The sequence below is a fragment of the Rhinatrema bivittatum genome, chromosome 5 (genome assembly GCF_901001135.1).
Source record: "Rhinatrema bivittatum chromosome 5, aRhiBiv1.1, whole genome shotgun sequence".
Classification (NCBI taxonomy): Eukaryota; Metazoa; Chordata; class Amphibia; order Gymnophiona; family Rhinatrematidae; genus Rhinatrema; species Rhinatrema bivittatum.
In genome coordinates, this window is record NC_042619.1 from 145,184,253 (window position 1) to 145,194,317 (window position 10,065).

The 10,065-nt window shown below is 46.4% G+C and overlaps 1 long non-coding RNA gene across 1 annotated transcript; it reads right to left on the reverse strand.

Annotated features, from left to right (window-relative positions):
* Window positions 1–5,357: 5,357 nt before the first annotated feature.
* LOC115092253 lies at window positions 5,358–6,600 on the reverse strand. Its single transcript, XR_003856960.1, has 2 exons — window positions 6,356–6,600; window positions 5,358–5,673 (listed from the first exon to the last, which is right to left on the reverse strand). It is a non-coding gene; the product is annotated as an uncharacterized LOC115092253 (long non-coding RNA).
* Between the last annotated feature and the right edge of the window lie 3,465 nt (window positions 6,601–10,065).

Consider the following 10,065-nt stretch of genomic DNA (forward strand, 5'->3'; position numbering starts at 1 on the left):
TCATAATGCCTCTGTATCGCTCCATGGTGAGACTGCACCTTGAATACTGTGTACAATTCTGGTTGCCGCATCTCAAAAAAGATATAATTGCGATGGAGAAGGTACAGAGAAGGGCTACCAAAATGATAAGGGGAATGGAACAGCTCCCCTATGAGGAAAGACTAAAGAGGTTAGGACTTTTCAGCTTGGAGAAGAGACGACTGAGGGGGGATATGATAGAGGTTTTTAAAATAATGAGAGGTCTAGAACAGGTAGATGTGAATCGGTTATTTACTCTTTCGGATAGTAGAAAGACTAGGGGGCACTCCATGAAGTTAGCATGGGGCACATTTAAAACTAATCGGAGAAAGTTCTTTTTTACTCAACGCACAATTAAACTCTGGAATTTGTTGCCAGAGAATGCGGTTAGTGCAGTTAGTATAGCTGTGTTTAAAAAAGGATTGGATAAGTTCTTGGAGGAGAATAGCCACTGCCATTAGCAATGGTTACATGGATTAGACTTAGTTTTTGGATACTTGCCAGGTTCTTATGGCCTGGATTGGCCACTGTTGGAAACAGGATGCTGGGCTTGATGGACCCTTGGTCTGACCCAGTATGGCATTTTCTTATGTTCTTAAGTGTAGTTACCAGATGGGGAACTCAAGGCCTCTATAAATGGGAACAATTGTGGGATAGACAGAAACTTTTACCCTTTTCAGATTTACAGCGCCTCTACTGCTGGAAAGGGTGCGGACAAATTGGGACTTTCCTGCACATGTGGTGGGATTGTCCGAAGGTGTCAGAGTTGTGGGAGGATGTCCGAGACTTTATTCACCAGGCGGCAGGATTAACTATACCTGCAGATCCAAAGTATGTTTATTACGAGCTCTAAACCTGTGTTAAGATGGATACAACAGGTCTTCTCTGCTGCCACATGTCAAATTGCTCTCTGGTGGCGCAAGGCTGACGCGCCATCCTTGACCCACTTTCTGTCCTGGTTGGAAACAGTATTTTATATGGGGAGGTTAACAGCTATCAGATGTGACTGCTTTCATAGTTTTGAAAAAGTGTGGCAGCCTTACCTAACCTGGAAAGAGAGGGGCCAGTCAAACACCGTGGGCTAGAGATACGTAGCATGCCTTACCACGCTGCTCACTAACTCCCTCTGATCGTGGTTCCTTGGGACGTTATCTTTGAGGAAGCGGGGTCTCTGCACGTTGAGAAAGGGTTATCATTTGTTGTTGCGTTCTGGTAACACACAGCTCTTAATCTTATTCTTCTGTCCACCTTTAGTGGCGGGGTTTGCAGTTTAACAGGGGGGGGGGGGGGGAGGGGAAGAAATAGGGGGAAAAAATATTTGAACCCGGGTTGTAGACTAAATGGAAAAATTGACACAGCATCCCTTTTTTATCATATGCTACTTTATTGCATTCAGTTTTAGCAATCCACCTCCTCATTGTTGTAATGCACCGTACGTTCTTTTACACTTTGTTCTCACTCTTACTTATCGGTTATCCATGATGTACGACAGGTTTACATGCAGGACATGTATTATGTTAATACTATTTGCTGATTATATCATGTTGTCTTATCAATAAAGGACAAAGGGAAGGGCATCCTGGATGGAAGTGGCCTGGGAGCGGGACACGTGAGAAAGTGAATAGGGAGCATCTTTCATGGGAATGGGAGGTTAGAGCAGAAGGGATGAAAGTGAGGGAAGGCTCACATGGAGACAGGGGCAAGAGGAAGTATGGGAGGGGTAAGAGGAGTGGGGGCAGGGAAGCCGAGGGATCAGCACATGGAAGGGAACAGGGTGTTGTTAAGTGGAGGAGGAGAACGCTTGGGATAGGAGGGGTTGCAAATGAGGGAGGGAAAGGGGTGAGGTCACTCAGTCCTCTTGATGGCTCATTTCTTAATTTGATCTGTTAAAGAAAGGTTCAGACTTTAAAATGTGTAAGGCCCAATGCACATCGCCATTATATACAGTTAGGACAATAATGAAAGCCATTTCCGGGGGTAAAGCGCTCTTTTATCCACAGAAATGGGCTGTTTGATTATTGTCCATTCTCTACACCAGTAAAAGTAGGAGCATACAAAAAGGCATGCTTTCCCTGTGTAATTTTGCAAATATTTCTGGTTTGGGGTTAGGACAGAGTAGGGAACTATATGCAGAGTTTTCCCTTAAAGTGCCCAAACAAAAAGCAAGCAGGGGTATTGTTTTTCTTTCTAATTTCATCTTTATTGAATCAGTAGATGCAGAATAACACACTTTAGTATCAAAAGCAGCCATAGCAACATATTGGCTAATTAAACAACCATTATGACCCATCTTTTCAACAGTTCCCCCTGTCCCAGACACCCCCTAAACACATACAGCCATTCAAAGCCACAAACACACACAGTCACATCTCTTCTTCCACCTCCTCGGAATAAAACATTCATAGCAGAAGCACAGCAAGAGCTGCTCCCCCTTACATTCAGAGGTTAAACTTTAAATCACTCGAGGGTCCCAGCAAGCCCTGCAGAGCCTTGCCTGCTCCTGCACTTGTGCCTCTCTCCTGACAACCTCCCACCCACCCCCATCAACTGAGTTTCCACTTGGATCTGGGGCAAGTCTGTATCACCTGCTCCTTCATGAGGGTTTTCTGGGGACAGTGTGACCCCCAAACATGGGGTTTCTCAGTACCCAGAAAAATAAAGACTGTTCATCCAAAAAATACAAGAATCACGGAGCAACTCACTTACCTAGGATACAGAGCGCTAAACCAGAGCTTGTTATGAAGGTAGAACAGTGAACATAAAGGATTTTAAATAAACTGCAGAACAACATGCAGGGGACGAAGAAAAGGAATTTTACAGTAACGCCAACTGGTTTTTAAACCAGAGGATGTGGTTAGTGCAGTTAGTGTAGCTGGGTTCAAAAAAGGTTTGGATAAGTTATTGGGGGAGAAGTCCATTAACTGCTATTAAACAAGTTTACTTATGGAATAGCCACTGCTATTAATTGCATCAGTAGCATGGGATCTTCTTGGTATTTGGGTACTTGCCAGGTTCTTGTGGCCTGGTTTGGCCTCTGTTGGAAACAGGATGCTGGGCTTGATGGACCCTTGGTCTGACCCAGCATGGCAATTTCTTCTGTTCTGCAGAGCTGAATGCTGCATCTGTCTCAGTCGGCTGTGAGAGTATTAAGATCAGCTCAGACTGTACTCCTGGCTGCGGCTGCTTAACATTGGGCTAGAGCTGAGATTGTCTCTGGTACCACTTGCTCTGTCAGCTTTAAAAACTCTATCTATCTGTCCTTGTCAGCTCACAGCTCTGTCTCTCTCAGGGACACTCAGCAGCAGTATCCGTCCTCAGCTTGTATTGACTCTGGGACACCCCCCCCCACCCCAGGTCAGCTCCAGGTGCTGGTGTCTATAGGGGGCTGGGGTGCATGGTTATACTGCTGCTGCTGTCCAGCTCAAGATCAGAAAAAAAAGATTTTAAAAAAGGGAATTTTACATGGTAGACAAATAATATTACACCCAAATTGTGGAAAGGTGAGCAAACACATTCAATGAAAGGAGAGAGCAGGGGTGTGGCAAAAGAAACTTGCAAATGGGCCAAAAACCTAGCAACGTAGATCAATACAATAAAAAGGGAAGGCTGCATTGAAAATATATACATAGCAAATTTTATTTAACAATCAGTCAAATCAAACAAATAATATTAAGCATTAATCTGTAGGGATATGCAGGCAAAATGTTTTCGTTGAAATGTTGATGGTGAGGGTCGATTCCGTTCAATTTGGACGTATGGAGAAATCTATGAGTTGTGGATCTGTCCATACGTTTTAACCCTCACCGTCCTTAATCTCCCCCCCCAAGACTTACTTTAAACCCCCACCTTCTTTAATCTCCCCCCCCCAAGACTTACTTTAAACCCCCACCGTCCTTAATCTCCCCCCCCAAGACTTACCAAAACTCCCTGGTGGTTCAGCGGGGAGTCAGGAAGCCATACCTGTGCTCCTTTGCGATTTCCATACGGCGCCGATAGCCTGTGTCACAGGGGCTGCTGTGCCATTGGTCAGCCCCTGTCACATGGTCACGGCACCATCTTGTGCTTCTACCATGTGAGAGGTAGGTCATGTGGCAGGAGGTCGCTCCGGGACCCCCGTTGGACCGAACCGGAACGTTTGGCCAGCTTGGGGGGGCCTCCTGACCCCCCAAGCTGGCCAAAAGTTCCAGTTGGGTCTAATGGGGGTCCGGGAGCGGAGGCGCGGAGGAGAACGTGACACCGACGTCACGCCGACGTCACGTGCTCCTCCGCGCCTCCGCTCTGGGACCCCCGCTGGACCCAACCGGAACTTTTGGCCAGCTTGGGGGGGGCAGGAGCCCCCCCCAAGCTGGCCAAAAGTTCCGGTTGGGTCCAACGGGGGTTCCGGAGCGGAGGCATGGAGAGCACGTGACGCCGACGTCACGTGCTCTCCGTGAACCGGAACTTTTGGCCAGCTTGGGGGGTGGCCCCCCCAAGCTGGCCAAAAGTTCCGGTTGGGTCCAGTGGGGGTCCGGGAGCGGAGGCTCGGAGGAGCACGTGACGTCGGTGTCACGTGCTCCTCCGCGCCTCCGCTCCCGGACCCCCATTGGACCCAACCTGAACTTTTGGCCAGCTTGGGGGGTCAGGAGGCCCCCCCAAGCTGGCCAAATGTTCTGGTTCGGTCCAACGGGGGTCCCGGAGCGACCTCCTGCCACGTGACCTACCTGTCACGTGGTAGAAGCACAAGATGGTGCCGTGAGCATGTGAGAGGGGCTGACCAATGGCACGGCAGCCCCTGTGACACAGGCTACCGGCGCCGTGAGGAAATCGCAAAGGAGTGCAGGGATGGCTTCCTGACTCCCGGTGGAGCACCAGTGAGTTTTGGTAAGTCTTGGAGGGGTCAGGAGGGTGGGTTGTTTTTTTTTTTTTAATTTGAAATTTGAATTTGAATTTGAATTTGAATTTATTCAACATAGCTATGTTGAATAAGTTGGAGGTCGGGTAAGTCTTGGGGGGGTCAGGAGGGTGGGTTTTTTTTTTTTTTTTTTGAATTTGAAATTTGAATTTGAATTTGAATTTATTCAACATAGCTATGTTGAATAAGTTGGAAGTCGCGATGCGTTGCACATCAGTTCTAGTTTGAGCTGAATCCAGCACTTCAATGATCCTCCTCTTTCTTTTGCTTTTAGTTCAGTTCCAGTTTGAGTTGAATCCAGCGCTGCAATGCTCCACCTCTTTCTTTTGCTTTCAGATCAGTTCCAGTTTGAGTTGAATCCAGCGCTGCAATGCTCCACCTCTTTCTTTTGCTTTCAGATCAGTTCCAGTTTGAGTTGAATCCAGCGCTGCAATGCTCCACCTCTTTCTTTTGCTTTCAGATCAGTTCCAGTTTCAGTTGAATCCAGCGCTGCAATGCTCCACCTCTTTCTTTTGCTTTTAGTTTAGTTCCAGTTTCAGTTGAATGCAGCGCTGTAGCTCTGGTTTTGTTTTTTTTTTTTCTCTCTGGGGTGGTGGTAGCTCTTTTTTGTTTCGTGCGCTAGCTGGTCACAGTGCCTTTTGAAGAGGTTGCCGTTCGGAGTTCAGTTGAGGACGGAGAGGCTTTGACGGGCCCAGATAGCATGACAGCAGGAATTGTCTGGCTTGGCTGTCTGCATCGTCTGTATCCGGATCCGTTTCCGTTTCCTGTGCGGATAAAAAAAAGAGAGCCAAGGTGGAATTTGGTTACTCAGCGGTTGGAATTAAAACAAGGTCTGCTGTCATTTGGGGGGCTTTTTTAAAATTTATTTATTTATTTATTTATTTATTTATTTAAAGGATTTATATATCGGAGGTTCCTGTATAATATACATATCACCCCGGTTTACAAGGAACAGTAACTATCGCTTCATTTAGCGGTTTACATTGAACAGGTTAATCGAAGTAACAAATTAGTGTATAATACTAAACAGCTAATAAACATGTGAGTTAATAAATAAATAACATGGTAATATGTATGTCAACATGAATATATGTATATAAGATTAAATAAAGGATCCAAAAACATGATTATATGATTAAGAACAATTCCATATTTATCTCCTGAAGAAACATTAGGAAATGTTTCTTCAGGAAAACGGTGGTGGATGCATGGAAGAGTATACAAGGGGAGATGTAGGCAAAAACAGTAACAAAATTCAAGAAAGCCTTGGGATAAGTGAGAAATTGAAGGGAAAACCAGAGCTGACTCTTGGGGAGGGAAGGGGGAGACATGGCCCAGAACAGATTGACTGGAGAGGGACCTGAGGCTGAAGGGTAGAGGGGTTGCTCCCCCTGAAGCTGAAGAGCAGGGAGGGGTGAATGTGTGAGGGGGGAGTTTCACACTAACCTCTCTCCTGGCCCTCTGCCATGCTAGTGCTGAGACTTTCAATCCAGTCCTCGGGACACACCCAGCCAGTCTGGGTTTTCAGGATATCCACGTGAGAGAGAGTTTCATGCACTGCCTCTATTGTATGCAAATCAATCTCATGCATATTCATTGTAGATATCCTGACGAGGAGTAAAGACCAAGTTAAGCTATCTGTTAAAACTGTATAGGAAACATAGTGGAGACAGAATAGGAAGTAGCATGTTTAAAACACATTGGATAGGGTTGGGGTTTCAGGGTATATCATGTGATTAAGTTGTTTGGTTGCAATAAATATTTATGTAGTTTTGTCTGTTTTTGACGCATAGCACCGATGGATGTTTAGCTGCATCTATGCTATGCTTCAAAAACAGACAAAACTACATAAATATTTATTGCAACCAAACAACTTAATCACATGATATACCCTGAAACCCCAACCCTATCCAATGAGTTTTAAACATGCTACTTCCTATTCTGTCTCCACTATGTTTCCTATACGGTTTTTGAAATAAATAAAAATAATTTTCCATAAAAAAAACAAAAAAAAAAAAACATTTATAACCATTTACCTCCTGCTCTGCCTTCTAAATCTCGTTGGAGACATTCTCCTCCTCCTCCTCCTCCTTGCACGTCTGCTCCTGCTTCGATGTCTTCTGTAGGCCATGAAGACTTTGTGTTCTTGTTTTGAGCTAGGAGCAGGACTCCCCCTCCTCTTTCTTCTATTGCTTGTAGCTTAGCTCCGAAAGAGTCAGGACCTTTGCTCTCTTGCTATCTAGAGCCCCAGTCAGTAGAAATGATCCCTGCTTGCTGCTCTCCTTTGCATTTATAGACACCCTGGCAGCTTTGCCTTTTATCCTGTCACCTCCTGTCATCATAACCTCACAAGAGGGGGGCGGAGACAATGTGAGGCTGATGGGGAGGGGAGGGGTGACATAATAAAAGGCAAAGCAGCCCGAGTATCTATAAATGTAAAGGATGGCAGCAAGCAGTGAGCATTTCTCAAACTTACTGGGGAGTGGAGGAAGTGAGCGAACCAGGAGAAATGGTGGAGTGAACTGGGGATGAGAGTAGTGAACCAGAGTAAGTGAAGGGTTTGTGGGGGGGAGGGAGGGAGGGAGGAAGGTAATGTATCAGGGTGAGTGAGAGGTTTGGGAGGAGTGGATAAACCAGAATAACTAAGGGGTTCATGGGAAGGGGGGAAGGGGGATGAGCCAGGGTGAGGGGATCAGGTGGGAGGAGGAAGTGAAAGAGGAAGAGTTTGGGGGTGAAAGGGGCTTTGGAAGGGGGATAAGAAAAAGAGAGGATGGGGGTGAGATTCTGCACTTCCTACACTTCACAGTATTTCCCCGTCCTTGGATTGGTTTTACTGCTGGTGGAATGAATGATCCATGAAATGCCTGTCTCTCGCCCCTGATCCTCTCTGTACTGCATTTTTCTCTCTTTTCCTGTTTGAGCTCAGCCTCTCCCTGACCTGTAACTCCAGGTCTGCACAGCCCAGGCTCTTTGCTAACAACACAATGCAGTGATGGTGTCAGCCAGAGGAAAGCAGAAATCTGATCTTGTTAGCAGGACCTGAACTTTCTGATTAATCGTGGCACAGTCAGACATTAAACTGAGTGGAATCTTAGTTAACTGATGGTTCTGGATGCTGTTGCTAATCAGTCTACAGTACTTCTAGATGTACACAGCTCTTCAGCCCATCTCAGTCCTGTAATTTGTTGTCAGATTAAAGAAAGCAATCTCTGGAATACTGAAGACTCGCTGGCCTGGAGGATTCTTTTACTTCCAAAATATCTCCACATCCCTGATCAGCGTTCCAGTTACTTCTGCCGTAAGAAAGTTTGTTTTACTGTAACAGTAGGAATAGCCTCCACCCTCAGGAATTCACTCCTGTCTGCAGAAAAAAAAAACATGAGTAGGAAAGTTGTTTTATTCTGGTGAGAGTTAAAATGCATCCAGGGTCCCCACTCCCCTACAATTCTATTGCCGTGGCAAGGACCACAAAATTCAGCTCTTACATTGGAATTGGCCAGTCCTGGGCAAACAGCAGCGGGAGACTAAGGACCTTCTGAAAGCAAAAACATTGGTGACAGTGAAATAGCGCATTTACCCTCCCCTGCCCAGCCCAGAGGAGAAACATTGATGTAGGTGGATGCTGCATTAACCCTCTCTTACCCACCCATCCACCTGCCCCCAAGAGACATATTGGTGGCAATGGAGCACAATCTCCCCGCTCCCCTCCCCTGCATCCCCTCACTCACTGGCTTCTATCGGACAAACAGGAGGAGGAGGAGGACTGAGGCCTTGCAGATCCTTCAGTGCATCGTCCCTCCTCCCCCGCTGAGACCTGAATAGTGCAGTTTGAACCCCTTGGTTCAGAGCAGGATGCTTAGGTGCAGTAAGGGAGGAGGGAGGATGTATCATGAACACTGCAGAGTCACTGTCCTCTTCCTCTTCCTGGTTTGCCAATAGTGCCCTCTGAGTGAGGGGGTCCATGGGCATGGGGATGGCTGGTAGAGTGTAAACCTGAGATTGCAGGGTGGAGGGAAGAGAACAAACTTACTGGGGAGTGGAGGAAGTGAGCGAACCAGGAGAAATGGTGGAATGAACTGGGGATGAGAGTAGTGAACCAGAGTAAGTGAAGGGTTTGTGGGGTGGAGGGAGGGAGGGAGGGAGGGGGGAAGGTAATGTATCAGGGTGAGTGAGAGGTTTGGGAGGAGTGGATAAACCAGAATAACTAAGGGGTTCATGGGAAGGGGGGAAGGGGGATGAGCCAGGGTGAGGGGATCAGGTGGGAGGAGGAAGTGAAAGAGGAAGAGTTTGGGGGGTGAAAGGGGATTTGGAAGAGGGATAAGAAAAAGAGAGGATGGGGGTGAGATTCTGCACTTCCTACACTTCACAGTATTTCCCTGTCCTTGGATTGGTTTTACTGCTGGTGGAATGAATGATCCATGAAATGCCTGTCTCTCGCCCCTGATCCTCTCTGTACTGCATTTTTCTCTCTTTTCCTGTTTGAGCTTAGCCTCTCCCTGACCTGTAACTCCAGGTCTGCACAGCCCAGGCTCTTTGCTTACAACACAATGCAGTGATGGTGTCAGCCAGAGGAAAGCAGAAATCTGAGCTTGTTAGCAGGACCTGAACTTTCTGATTAATGGTGGCACAGTCAGACATTAAACTGAGTGGAATCTTAGTTAACTGATGGTTCTGGATGCTGTTGCTAATCAGTCTACAGTACTTCTAGATGTACACAGCTCTCCAGCCCATCTCAGTCCTGTAATTTGTTGTCAGATTAAAGAAAGCAATCTCTGGAATACTGAAGACTCGCTGGCCTGGAGGATTGTTTTACTTCCAAAATATTTTATAATATCCTATAAATAAAGCTTCCAGAAGTTCTCCACATCCCTGATCAGCGTTCCAGTTACTTCTGCCGTAAGAAAGTTTGTTTTACTGTAGCAGTAGGAATAGCCTCCACCCTCAGGAATTCACTCCTGTCTGCAAAAAAAAAAAACCTGAGTAGGAAAGTTGTTTTATTCTGGTGAGAGTTAAAATGCATCCAGGGTCCCCACTCCCCTACAATTCTATTGCCGTGGCAAGGACCACAAAATTCAGCTCTTACCATAGAATTGGCCAGTCCTGGGCAAACAGCAGGGGGAGACTAAGGACCTTCTGAAAGCAAAAACATTGGTGAC